The sequence below is a fragment of the Somniosus microcephalus genome, chromosome 19 (assembly GCF_052327205.1).
Source record: "Somniosus microcephalus isolate GS21.2 chromosome 19, FLI_Smic_1.0, whole genome shotgun sequence".
Classification (NCBI taxonomy): domain Eukaryota; kingdom Metazoa; phylum Chordata; class Chondrichthyes; order Squaliformes; family Somniosidae; genus Somniosus; species Somniosus microcephalus.
Genome location: NC_141005.1, coordinates 26,216,196 through 26,230,221, shown reverse-complemented (window position 1 = coordinate 26,230,221; position 14,026 = coordinate 26,216,196). Strand labels below are relative to the sequence as shown.

Genomic DNA, 14,026 nt, shown 5'->3' with positions numbered 1-14,026 from the left:
AAATGCCGCACCCTCTACTGTGGATTTGTGGAGTTGTGAGCAGGTAAAAAGCAACAGCGAGGCTCCTCAACCAATCAGAATGAAGAATCCTTACTGAAGCACACAGTCTAAACCAGGATGTATAAATTAGGATGTATAGATTATATTTAAATCATGTACAGAAAGTGAAAGAAAGATTGGGAAAGAAAAATGGGATTAAGAGAGATAAAAGAGACATAAAAAGTAAAAAATAGAATTATTCTAATTTTTTTAAAATTTCCAACACTGATTAAAGTCCGAAGGAATGAGACTCCACACTTGTAAAATTAAGTTTTCAGGGTCATAGAGGTTGACAGTAATTATGACTGATCACCGTGTTAAAAATTCACTGACACCTGAATACACCAGCCCTAAATTTTCCTGTCTTGTTTAGTCAGTAACTAGTGGGTAAATACCACAACTTCATGCCCCTGCACTGATTTCAGTGCTGAGTCTCTCGGCGAGGTACTGTTATAGCGCAGCCTGTGGAGGAGCAGCGTAACTCAGGTCGCAACTTCCAGATTTCCGCGTTTAACTGGGCATGTGCGTACTTCGGAAGTTGCTGTCCTATTTACTCCATAATAACGTTGAGGCCTGTTAGCCTCACCATTATTCTCAATGCAAGACCCGAGCCATTATACCAGTTAATCTTCTGTGGCCTTACCATGATATGTTAGAGAATATGGTCTCTGTTACTTGTTGCTGATCTCTTCCTGTTGCTGTTTTGTCTCTGTCCTCATTTTCTGTTTCTGTCTCTGTGCATTAGACACGAGGATAGGGTGAAAAAGTGGCTCTCAGTGGCTCCCTTCCCAATTCATTCTAATCACATGTGCTTCCCCTCACACTCTCGCTATGATGTCTCTGCTATTCCTTTGCCTTGCTAGAAGCTAAAGAAATCGATTCCATCAATGATCGAATGGTACCAATGCAAACTGCACATGCTCAGTCTGCACAATCCAAATTGATCTCACAGCACCACAGCTTTGGGAAAAACTATCAAATCCAAGCCCAGGCTTTTGGGAAAACCATAGGTGTTTATAACATTGGCCTCTTGTGTCTGCATTGACTCTTTTTTGAACTATCAAGTAAAACATTTAATGAAGGCATTAAATATAATTCAACGGGTAAGTTTAATCGTCATTGTGAAATACTTAAGTTTTTATAATTTTCTACTTTGTTTAAAGTCTTATTTTGCACATTAGAAATTTCCACACGGCATTTCATTCATTCAAACACCTGCCCAGATACACCTACTTGGGACAAGGGTGTGACTGAGGCAGAGGGGCCATCACTGGGTGAATCACAGCACCAGTGGGCAGAAGGACTTGGGAGCAAATGACGGGGAAGCAGCTGTCTCTCCCTGGAGGGGCCAGAAACCTCTCCACTCTGTTCAGGAACCCAAATACCAAGATCGCAGGGGCCCAGTCTTTAAAAGATCCAGGATTCACGAGTATAGATCTCATGTGCAGGCAGTGGAGACAGTCTCCTCTCATGTGGTGCTAAAGGTGAAAAAGTCAGAGTCCACACCCACATTGCAATACAATGCAGGAGGTATGGAATGACGTCAGCAAAACCCTGGTGACTGTGGCAGTCAATGCTGGCTCAAGACATCAGCAAGAGACTCTCCGAGCAGTTGTTGCTTCTGGAGTGGCAACAATGATTGCTTCCATAGATGGTCAGAAGACCCAGTAAGCTCAGGGTCCTTCTTCCTGCCCACTTTCTAATGAAACGATAACATGACCCAGGGACTGTAACAGTGAACCCTTGCTCTGTAAACCGGCTACTAAAATATCACACGTGACCCACGCGACTTCTCCCTTTATGGAAAGTGGAGTGAAAAACGCTCTATTGAGACAAGACACAGCTTCAAACCAATAACTGAGTTATTTGACATTAATAACATGAATGAGCAGTTTACAGCCTCACAGCTCACTCGGGCTCTAGAAGGGGAAACACTGGTGCTCGGAGAGCTGATACCTTAAGACAATCAGTTCAGGCCCACTGAGCCGTCAATCACTGAGGGCTACAGCCTGTAGAACTCTGGGCAAACAACATACCTCTCATTGACCCAGAACGGCAATCCATCAATATTGAATGAAAACAATCTTTACTGTTAGTCTGAGATACTTGTCAATGACTGTGACTATTCCAGCTAACGGACAGCATGGGGGGTTTGAAGCCACAGCAACTTGTGTAAGTAGTGTCATTGCTGACCCATCTACCCTGGGAGTCTACTAACTCCCCTCTGAGAAATCTTGGGTGACTCCTTACAAGCTGATCCTAGCAGAACAGAAATATTATAAATTAAAAACTTCCTGCCCAGGCAACCCAGGCGGCATCCAAGATATCACAGTCCACTGGCCATTTCTGTAAGCGGCCCTCTCGACTCCTAGGATCTGTAGGGTGTCTTAATCTGCCCAAAATCGAGGTAAACAACAGCAAGATCCAGGGATCAAATACAGACCCCTTCCTATCGTACACCAGCTAACTGGAATGTACATCTACATGTCTCACCTACAGCCTATCAGGCTGAGTCTCAGCCATAATCTACAGACATTTTGAAGACATTTTAACCCCACCCGAGGCGGTGTGGGGAGTTAAAAATAAAAAAACAGGAAACCCGACCTCCACCTGTTTCCACCCCGCCCACGTCCAGTTTTAACAGCAGCGGGTCAGTGGGTGGGCGACAATCCGCTCTCAGGAGGCTGGTCAGTCACTAAAATATTTATGGAGACTGCGTGTCTCCGTTTTAACTCAAGTTTTATTTTTAACGCCTGCAGGCCGGGTTTCCCAAGCTTCAGGAATCCCGGCAGCTGAAAGGAGGTGAGGTGGGCTGGATCCATGAGGTAAGTGCCTTTATTGCACTGCTTGTGTGCCAGGAGGAACAGGACTGCTTCCCCCAGCCCACCAAGCTTACCTTATAAATACCGCACGATGGGAACCCCACGATCGGCCCACGCTCCATCGCCCCCCCCATTTACAACTGCCCCCAACCCCGCGATGTTCGATTTCCCCCACCCCACCCCCGCACTGTCGGACTTACCTGACCTCTGCTCCCCAGCTGTTTTCCAGCCCGACAGACAGACAGCCTGTCAATCTAGCTGGTTGTCGGGTGGGAAAGCTGTTAAAAAAAATTAAAACCTGGCGGGACCTGCGGGAAATCTGACGTCTGGGTTTCCCCTCCAAAAATCCTCCTCCCCCCACTTTGCTCTTTTCCTGGCTCCGAGTTTTTATCGGGCCCTTTATTTAACAAAGAACAGTATTCAGAACACAAAAGTGACCCTGAAATCCCATGGGCTACAAGGCTGGCAGATGTGCCAGGATCGTGCCTGCTGATGCCCTCTAACACCGACCCCCACCGCAGTTTGTGAGGTCAGTAGAAGGTCGCATCAATTACAATGTTGGAGGTATCTTTCGTGCTCACCTTCCCATGCACCTAAAAACCTGGACGCCCACCAGCCTGTGGACAGAGGCATTGTCCTGTCCCCCAACCCTCGCCCCCAATCTTCCAGCTGCTTTGATCACCTCCCAAGGGGGCTAGTCCAGGCCACTTGACCTTCAATATCCGTCCTTAACTCTGACACTATGGGGATTTCCAATAAGTGACACTTTGACTGTGTTATTTGCAAGTGACGGATGTGCAGCTCAGTGTTAGGAGTCAGACCAAACCAAAACAGTGTTTGACTGTGAAAATGTAAAGGATGTGAAGACACTGTACTGAATCACAGATTTTATTGACATTTCAATGAATATGATTAATTCCTACAAAAACATATTGACAATGGAACTAGTGACAACGGAATGAACGTGTACATTAGCATGAAATATACACACCAACCAAATCACAGCTGGGTTCAAATTCCACCCTTGTCAATGGGAAGCAATAGTCAATGAATATAGATTTGGGGATCAGACACCGGGGACACTGGATGATTATCAGATCAGTTCAATGTGTGTGATCCAATTGAGGGTTCAGCAGCTCTCTGTTTTCGACCAAAATATAGCTCCCACTGACTCTTCGACAGGAAGTGCTGACACTGTGGGAAGGGATGTGTTAGCATTTCTGTGGATAGGAGGAAGGAGCAGGCTGGTGCTTGGGGTGGGGTCCATCAGAACACTGCACTGGCGAGGTGGTCTACATTTCTTTGATTGTTCTCATTATGCCTCCTAATGTCTCATCCTATTATCACTTCTGCCATTTAACTATCTCCTGTTTTCCACGTAAGCAGTTTGCAGATCATTCTATTTCTTTTCCTGTGTGTGTTTTCCCTCCCCCTTCCCATGTTCTGTTCCTTTTTAAATGTTGCTCATTGGTCATAACTTCCAATTTTCACAGAAGGTCTGAAACCAAAACAAACACTTGTCTGATCTCTCCCCGGATGCTGCCTGACCCGCTGAGCGTTCCCAGCATTTTCTGGGCTTTTTCAGATTTCCAGCATCTGCAGTATTTTGCTTTTTGTTTGAAGGTTAAAGGTGAGAGAAGGATTGGCTGGCGGGTGTTGTGTCGGTACCTTTCTACCTAGACACAATTTAGGACTCAGAACTCAGAGATTCAAACATGTAGTGCTTTATTGGAAGGAAAGGAAGTTCTGGCAAGTTCCGAACAAAGAGAGCTAAACTTAACCGAGAGAATACCCAACCATTTATCTCCTGTGACAGCGCCACCACAGGTGGGAGGAGAACACACAATAGAACACACAATACATAACAGCGGGTGAAACCGTTATTTGCAGTCCATCCAGGCATGGCAGAGAGGTGTCAGAAGAGCCTTCCCAGGCATGGGAATAGTGTAACGCTATTAAAGTTTGCTATTCACAAAATAGTATCTGGACATCCAGAGGCAAGTCCTGCCCTTGAGTGAGTTAGGGCGTAGATTAGGGCTCACTATTCTGAACGATCTTTATGGTGCAGCATTAGATCGGAAATCTATTGTGATATTGTGGAAGCAGATTCAATAGTAACTTTCAAAAGAGAATTAGATATATACTTGAAAAGGAGTAATTTGTCGGGTTATGGGGGAAAGAACAACGGAGTGGGACTAATTGGATATCTCTTTCAAAGAGGTGGTACAGACACGATGGGCTGAATGGCCTCCTTCTGTGCCGTGTGATTCTATGATACTACTATTATTGTAATACATACAATTTAATCGGCAAATAATCTACTCGCTGCATTTTAATATATCAACAAACTTGTAAAACAATTATAACAGATAATTACAGCAAATGAATGTATGATCTACGAATGAGAAAAACCAGTCTAATAACTTTAAAGGAGCTTTATTTATTCATTGCAGTTGGCAATAGAATTGCTGCCAATACAAAATGTAAAATAAATGTAGACCTGGCGGAGCGGGTGGTGGGACCACATCCTGATCTCTGGAGGGATGAGGGTAAATATATTCTACTCTAAGTACCATTCTTTCAATGACTGATACTCTAACAGACATGTTTCACAATGCACACAATCACCCACACTTGAGCCTTACCCTGTTACAAATGTGTTGTCTCATTCTACACATCAATTCAATTTAAATTATAGGTATTTTCAGATTCAGGCAGATCAGTGGAAAGCATTAATATGCATTAACTAGATCTTATCTGTCACAAAACAGTTTTAACTAATTTTAATTCAATTATGTAATATCAAAGCTCAATTTAAAGTCATTAGTATCGCTATTAATTTTCAAACTGTTTAATTCTGATGCTCCGCATTAAGAAGCTGAATCTTCCTGCCACCATACAGACGCAAGTTGACCTCGATGGTGTGGCTTAATGCCGTAGGATTCCAGTGTGCGTCCGTCTTCTCATGGCCTCGACTGAAAGGTCAGGTAGTACTGGTCTGATCGATTACGCTCCAAAGATTCAAATTAATTTTTCAGACTCGAAACCTTGTCAGTTGGCAATACATGGCTTGCTCGGGCATTTCCTGGTCTCATTTTCCATCATGTGCCATACAGTCGATGAAGCCACGTTTCCTGTCGGATCAGCAAACCGTACCAACAACAATTATTAACCATGGACCAGGATTTGCTGTCGAAATAACTGATTTTATTGGCACCCACCTAGTGTTGAGTGTTCAATACTGATACGCTTATCAATTAATCCATAAAAAGCGATGAATTAGGATGGTAATGAAAAGGTTTTTATTAACTAAAGAACAGAGCATGCCTCTCGTGGATGACTGGTTCCAAGAAGGAAGTGGGTTGCCGAGCAGCCACCTTTATACCAGGTCATGTAGGCGGAGCCATGGGTGGAGCCAGCTGAGGCATGCATTGGTACACAGTGAGTAGCAAGAGGTAACAATGTGTAATAACGATAACAGTAGTGAACAACAGTGAACAACAATGAAAACGATAACAGTGGTTTACCACATTCACCCCTTGTTTAAAATTGAGTCCGGCGGGGTGAAGTGTACTAAAAGTTCGTGTAGGTAAGTCTATCAGGAGGCCTTGTATGCCGTCCTGATCGCCGTAGCAGCGGCGGCGGTGATGCAGTATCCAACGTCGAATCTGGTGTCTGAGTGGTCAACGAAGGATCCTGGGGCTCCGGGATGCCGTCTACAGGGGTTGGGTTGGGAGTAGTGGTGGAGAATAACGGTGGTGATTCAGGGGCGCCCGAGGGTGCGAGGTCTCGTATGGAGACCGTGTCCTCCCGCCCGTCTGGGTATGCCACGTAGGCATACTGGGGGTTGGCGTGTAGGAGGTTCACCCTCTCAACCAGGGGGTCCATTTTATGGGTTCTCACGTGCCTCCGCAGTAGGACGGGCCCAGGAGAAGTCAGCCATGTCGGTAGCAAGGTTCCCGATGTGGACTTCCTGGGGAAAATGAACATTTGCTCATGAGGGGTGGCATTAGTGGCAGTACAAAGCAGTGACCGGATGGAGTGGAGCGCCGCAGGGAGGACCTCCTGCCAGCGAGAGGTCAGAAGGCCCTTAGATTTTAAGGCTAAGAGGACGGCCTTCCAAACCGTCGCGTTCTCTCTTTCCACCTGGCCGTTCCCCCGGGGGTTGTAGCTGGTGGTCCTGCTCGTAGCAATACCTCTCGCGAGCAGGTACTGACGAAGTTCGTCGCTCATGAAAGATGAGCCCCGGTTGCTATGTATATAGCTAGGGAACCCGAACAAGGCGAAGAGGTCATTCAGACATTTGATGACCGTGGTACTGGTCATGTCTGGGCAAGGGATGGCAAAAGGGAAACGGGAGTACTCATCAACTATGTTGAGGAAGTACACGTTGCGGTCAGAGGAAGGGAGAGGCCCCTTAAAGTCGATGCTCAAGCGCTCGAAGGGGCGAGTGGCCTTGATCAGGCGTGCTCTGTCTGGCCTATAAAAATGCGGTTTGCATTCGGCACAGATTTGGCAGTTCCTGGTCATAGTCCTGACCTCCTCGATGGAGTAGGGCAGGTTGCGGGCCTTAATGAAATGGCAGAATCTGGTGACCCCGAGGTGGCAGAGGTCATTGTGGAGGGTCTGCAGTCTATCAACTTGCGCGTTGGCGCATGTACCTCGTGATAGAGCATCTGGGGGCTCATTGAGTTTCCCGGGCCGGTACAAGATATCGTACTTGTAGGTGGAGAGTTCAATTCTCCACCTCAAGATCTTGTCGTTCTTGATTTTGCCCCTCTGCTTATTATTGAACATAAAAGCAACTGAACGCTGGTCAGTGAGAAGGGTAAATCGTTTTCCGGCCAGGTAATGCCTCCAGTGTCGCACCGCTTCCACAATAGCCTGGGCCTCCTTTTCGACAGAGGAGTGTCGAATCTCGGGGCCCTGGAGGGTCCTTGAGAAAAAGGCCACGGGTCTCCCCGCCTGGTTAAGGGTTGCAGCTAGGGCGAAGTCGGATGCATCGCCCTCCACTTGGAAAGGGATGGACTCATCCACTGCGTGCATTGTGGTCTTCGCAATATCACTCTTAATAAGAGTGAAGGCTGCACACGCCTCAGATGTCAGGGGGAAGGAGGTGGACTTGATGAGGGGTCTGGCTTTGTCCGCATAGTTGGGCACCCACTGAGCATAGTAAGAGAAAAACCCCAGGCATCTCTTCAGTGCTTTTTGGCAGTGGGGGAGGGGGAGCTCCATAAGGGGGTGCATTCTGTCGGGGTCGGGGCCGATGACTCCGTTCTCCACTACGCAGCCGAGAATGGCAAGGCGCGTGGTGCGAAACATACATTTCTCCTTATTGTATGTTAAATTCAGCCGCTGGGCCGTACGGAGGAATTTCCCTAGATTAACGTCATGGTCCTGCTGGCCGTGGCCGCAGATGGTGACGTTATCCAGATAGGGGAAGGTGGCCTGCAGCGCGTTCTGGTCAACCATCCGGTCCATCTCCCTTTGGAAGACCGAAACCCCGTTGGTGACGCCGAAGGGAACCCTAAGGAAGTGGTAGAGGCGGCCGTTTGCCTCGAAGGCAGTATACTGGCGGTCCTCAGGGCGGATAGGAAGTTGGTGGTATGCTGACTTAAGGTCAATGGTGGAGAATACCCTGTATTGCGCAATCTGATTGACCATATCAGATATGCGGGGAAGGGGGTACGCGTCCAGCTGAGTGTACCGGTTTATGGTTTGGCTGTAGTCAATGACCAGGCGGTTTTTATTGCCGGTCTTAACGACTACAACCTGGGCTCGCCAGGGGCTGGTGCTCCCTTCGATAATGCCCTCCTTCAGGAGCCGCTCCACCTCAGAGCTAATAAAAGCTCTGTCCCCGGCACTGTACCGCCTGCTCTTGGTAGCGATGGGTTTACAGTCGCAGGTGAGGTTAGCGAACAAGGGAGGGGGGGAGACTTTGAGTGTGGAAAGACTGCAAATGGTGCGCGGCGGGCGATTTAAAAGCTGTTGGTTGCAGACTGTGAGTGGGGGGAGGGGTCCACCGTATGCCAATGTGACACTTTTAAGGTGGCACTGAAAATCCAACCCTAGCAGAACGGCAGCGCAAAGACGGGGCAGGACAAGAAGTTTAAAATTTTTATATTCCGTGCCCCTAACCGAAAGGGTCACCACACAGTAGCCGCCGATGTCCGTTGAATGGGACTTGGACGCCATAGAAATCTGATGGCGCATTGGCAGGACCGTGAGGGAGTGGCTACGCACCGTGTCGGGGTGAATAAAACTCTCCGTGCTCCCGCTGTCAAACAGGCAAGTAGTGGCGCGGTCGTTTACCGTAATGTCCATCATGGACCTGGACAGATGATGAGGGAGAGCTTGATCCAGCGTAACGGAGGCCAGTGTATGGCTGAGTGAGCCGATGTGGTCGTCAGACGAGACGGTGGTCGAGTCCGGAGACAAAATGGCGGTTGAGTGCGGCGGGCAAAATGGCGGCGGCCATGATTCCGATCCCCACGCGGCCGGAGGTGCACAAAATGGCGGATAAGATGGCTGCCCCCACGGTTCACACGCGGCGCTGCTGGCGTTCGCGGGTTTCCCTCTGCAGGCGTTGGCGTAATGGCCTTTCTTCCCACAGCCAGAGCAGGTAGCGGTCTTCGCCGGGCAGCGCGCTCTAGGGTGTTTTAACTGGCCACAGAAATAGCATTTTTGGGCCTGGTTACGGGACATCGCTGCAGTAGTTGGTACTGGGGGCGGCGGTCCCAGTTGATTTCGGGACATCGCTGCAGTAGTTGGTACCGGGGGCGGCGGTCCCATGTCCCAAGGTCGCGATGACCATGGCGCGGCACCGTTACGTGAGTATGCTTCGAGGTTTCGGTGGGCCGCATCTAATGAGAGTGCGAGGGCTACGGCCGTCTTCAGGTCAAGCTCCTTGCTTTCGAGCAGTCTCTGCCGGGAGTAGTCGGACTGGAGGCCCTTAACGAAGGCATCACAGATAAGTCCCTCCGCGTGCGCCGCAGCCGATACCGCCTTACAGTCGCAGTCCCTGCAGAGTGTCTGTAACGCCCGTAAAAATGCCTCTACCGATTCCCCCGGTTGCTGCCTGCGGGATCCCAGGAGGTGTCTGGCGTAAATCGTATTCACTGGGCGCGTGTATTGCCCTTTTAGCAGGTCGAGAGCCGCCGTGTACGTAGTAGCGTCCCGGATGAGTGTATATACTTGAGGGCTCACCTGGGCGGTCAGAACTTTTAATTTGTTCTCCTCCAATATCACGGCGGAGGCTTCTAGGAAGGATTCAAAACAGCTCAGCCAGTGTTCGAAATTGGTAGCTGAACCCGCCACTTGAGGGTCGAGGTCCAGGCATGCTGGTCTAAGGGCTCGCAGCAACGCCTGCTGTTGTTGCTGTTGCTGCTGCTCAGGTCCCGACATTTTAATTTAGTTAATAAAATTGATACGCTTATCAATTAATCCATAAAAAGCGATGAATTAGGATGGTAATGAAAAGGTTTTTATTAACTAAAGAACAGAGCATGCCTCTCGTGGATGACTGGTTCCAAGAAGGAAGTGGGTTGCCGAGCAGCCACCTTTATACCAGGTCATGTAGGCGGAGCCATGGGTGGAGCCAGCTGAGGCATGCATTGGTACACAGTGAGTAGCAAGAGGTAACAATGTGTAATAACGATAACAGTAGTGAACAACAGTGAACAACAATGAAAACGATAACAGTGGTTTACCACAAATACCCAATCCAGAACTTGAGTACATGATTTAGGATGGCACTGTGGTGCAGCACTAAGAGGGAGCTGCATTGTTGGAGGTGTCATATTTCAAACGAGATGTTAAATTGAAGCCTTGCGTTATTATTTGAAGAGAATGATGTACTCCTGGTGTTCCTGACGACATGCCGTACCTCCTGCATTGTATTGCAATGTGGGTGTGGACTCTGACTTTTTCACCTTTAGCACCACATGAGAGGAGACTGTCTCCACTGCCTACACATGAGATCTATACTCGTGAATCCTGGATCTTTTAAAGACTGGGCCTCTGCGATCTTGGTATTTGGGTTCCTGAGTGGAGAGGTTTCTGGCCCCTCCAGGGAGAGACAGCTCCTTCCTCGTCATTTGCTCCCAGCTCCTTCTGCCCACTGGTGCTCTGTGATTCACCCAGTGATGGCCCCTGTGCCTCAGTCACACCCTTGTCCCAAGTAGGTGTATCTGGGCAGGTGTTTGAATGAGTGAGATGCCATGTGGAAATTTCTAATGTGCAAAATAAGACTTTAAACAAAGTAGAAAATTATAAAAACTTAAGTATTTCACAATGACGATTAAACTTACCCGTTGAATTATATTTAATGCCTTCATTAAATGTTTTATTTGATAATTCAGAAAAGAGTTGATGCAGACATGACAGGCCAATGTTGTAAACACCTATGGTTTTCCCAAAAGCCTGGGCTTGGATTTGATAGTTTTGCCCAAAGCTGCGGTGCTGTGAGATCAATTTGGATTGTGCAGACTGAGCATGTGCAGTGTGCATTGGTACCATTCGATCATTGATTGAATTGATTTCTTTAGCTCCTAGCAAGGCAAAGGGATAGCAGAGACATCATAGCGAGAGTGTGAGGGGAAGCACATGTGATTAAAAACAAACACCACATTCTCGGCCTTCATATAAAAAAAAAACATTTTGCCACACCTTCTACTTTTTCGTCTGCGAGGGTGATCCGCCTCGCTTGTGCGATTTGCCCCTTCCCGCCCTGCAGCTCCTCCTCAATGGGACCCCAGTGGCTGCAGCAAGGCTGGGGGAAGGCTGCTGAGGGTCAGATGGTGAGTCGGCAGATGCCCTTGGGGGACGGCCTGGATCAGCTCTGGGCCTGGAGGGCCCGGCTGCTGACTGCTCCAACTCTGCTTGGGCGGCAGCAGTCTGTCCTACGGGTGGTGGCAGCTGCAGTGGAGGAGTGACAGTGTTGGCAGCAGGAATGCTACCAACCTGACAGAGCATAGGCACTCCCTGGTCGGCTGATACACTGGCACTCACACGGGCCAGCACTGAAGCATGCGCAGCAATCTGCTGAAGCACAGACTGCTGGGCTGCTGCGGCGCGGTGAGGGCCCCGACGATTCCTGGCCGATCCAGCAAGGGTGGCAGCAGTTAGTGCCCGTGTGGCCCTGATCTGTGTCTGCATCAGACCAGCCAGTGATTGCATGGCACGACTAAGCACTTGACTGGAAGCCACCTGTGCTGCCCCGAAGTCCTGCAGACTCCTGGCCTGTCCTACCCCGAATTCCTGAACACTCCTTGCCAGTGACTCTATGGAGTCAGGCATCCTTGCCACTGCAGCCATGAGCTCAATGTGCCTGCGCTCAGCCTGGGCGCCCATTTCACCAAGGAGCCGCACCTCCTCTGTGCTCACCGTAGCAGGACTGGAGGCCGCACTCACCCTCCGGGGAGAAGGCCGCCGAGCTTCCCCACCCCTCCCGCGTTGCTGCAGCCAGCTGGGCCCCGGAGCTTCACTGTCATCAGACCCTTCCCCCCTGCTCCCCTCCAGGGAAGACATGTCCCCATCATGGCCATGGGCTGCCTCGGCTGAGGGTGGCACTGATGGGCCGGCTTCCTCTTCCTCCTCCTCGAATTCCGAATCAGTCGCAGTGGCAGCTTGAGGGCCCGCCTCCTCACCTGGCGATTCATCATCTGAAAGCAGGGAGGCACAGGAGTTGCTTTAGAGTGAGGACAGGGCGGCAGCGAGGGAGGCATGAGTGCTGCAATGCACTGCATTGGTTCGAGAGTGGCAAAGGATGCTGGTGTGAGGCACAAGTGGAAAGAGAGAGGTCAGAAAGGTGATGACCTTACCATTGCTGTCCAGAATGGGGTCAGCATCTCCAGTGGTGATGGGGCCAATCAGCCGGCCTCCCATTATCTGCTCCACTCGCTGCTCCAGGTCGCTCAGGTCTTTAAGGTCAGGACGGCCTCCCCCGGTCCGTCGTTGCTGCCTTCGATTGTGGGCCAGCTTGCCCTGCAAGAGAAAGGACGGCCTCTGAACACAGTGTCAAGCCCTGATCTTGCCTGCATTGTCTCCCATGGTGGAATAGCCCTGACAGTGTCAAGCCCTCATCTTGCCTGCACTGTCTCCCATGGTTGAATAGCCCTGACAGTGTCAAGCCCTCATCGTGCCTGCACTGTCTCCCATGGTCAAATAGCCCTGACAGTGTCAAGCCCTCATCTTGCCTGCACTGTCTCCCATGGTGGAATAGCCCTGACAGTGTCAAGCCCTCATCTTGCCTGCACTGTCTCCCATGGTCGAATAGCCCTGACAGTGTCAAGCCCTCATCTTGCCTGTACTGTTTCCCATGGTCGAATAGCCCTGACAGTGTGTAAAGTGGTGAATGTACAAGTGATTTTCATGAGAGTCCCATAGGTGTTGGATGAGGGCTGGGCATTGAGGCTTTCAGGACCCTTTGGCCGTAAAGTGAGGTGCCCATGCAGGGATGAAGAGGATACTGGAAAGGGTACTCACCCTGACAACCCGAGTGAGGTTGTTGAACTTTTTTCTGCACTGTGTGGGTGTCCTGGGGACCAAGCTGTTGGGAGGTCACTCTGTTCGCCACCTCCCTCCAGGCTTTTCTGTACTCGCTGGGCAGCGGCCTCCTGCCACTGTCAGGGAAGAGGACATGGCGCCTGCGCTCCACTGCGCCAACCAGAAGCTTCAGGGCACCCTCGCTGAAGTGCTGCGCTTGCTCCCTGGCCTTCTCCATAGTCGTGGGCATAGCGTTCTTGAAGCAGCTGTTTAGGCCTAGATTCAGGGCTGCAGTGTGCAGGGCATGGGTACAATCCAAATCAACCCTCCCCCTTTAAGAGCTGACCGGCGCCAGCATGTCTGCCTTCAATCAATAACTCACCACACCTGCGCTGAGCCCGCCCTCGGTGGTAGCGCCTCGGCTCGCCGGCTTAGCGCCTTATGATAGTCGTGCACTGCCTGCTTTAGCACAGCAGCAACCTCTTGGGGCGATGCAACTCAATTTCGGCGAAGGTGGCGCTAAGTTGCGCCGGCCGCTAAATTTAGCGAACGCCCGGCTGTAGCGCCCCAAACGTGGCGATACTGAATTTCTAGGCCCATATTCTCTAACATATCATGTTAAGGCCACAAAAGATCAACTGGTATAATGGCTCGGATTTTTCATTGAGTATAATGGTGAG

The 14,026-nt window shown here is 49.8% G+C and overlaps 1 protein-coding gene across 1 annotated transcript in view; it reads right to left on the bottom strand.

Moving 5' to 3' along the window:
* The window catches only part of LOC147104243 (polyubiquitin-like), a 115,158-nt gene that overhangs the window by 97,675 nt on the left and 3,457 nt on the right, over positions 1–14,026 (bottom strand). The window lies entirely within an intron of this gene.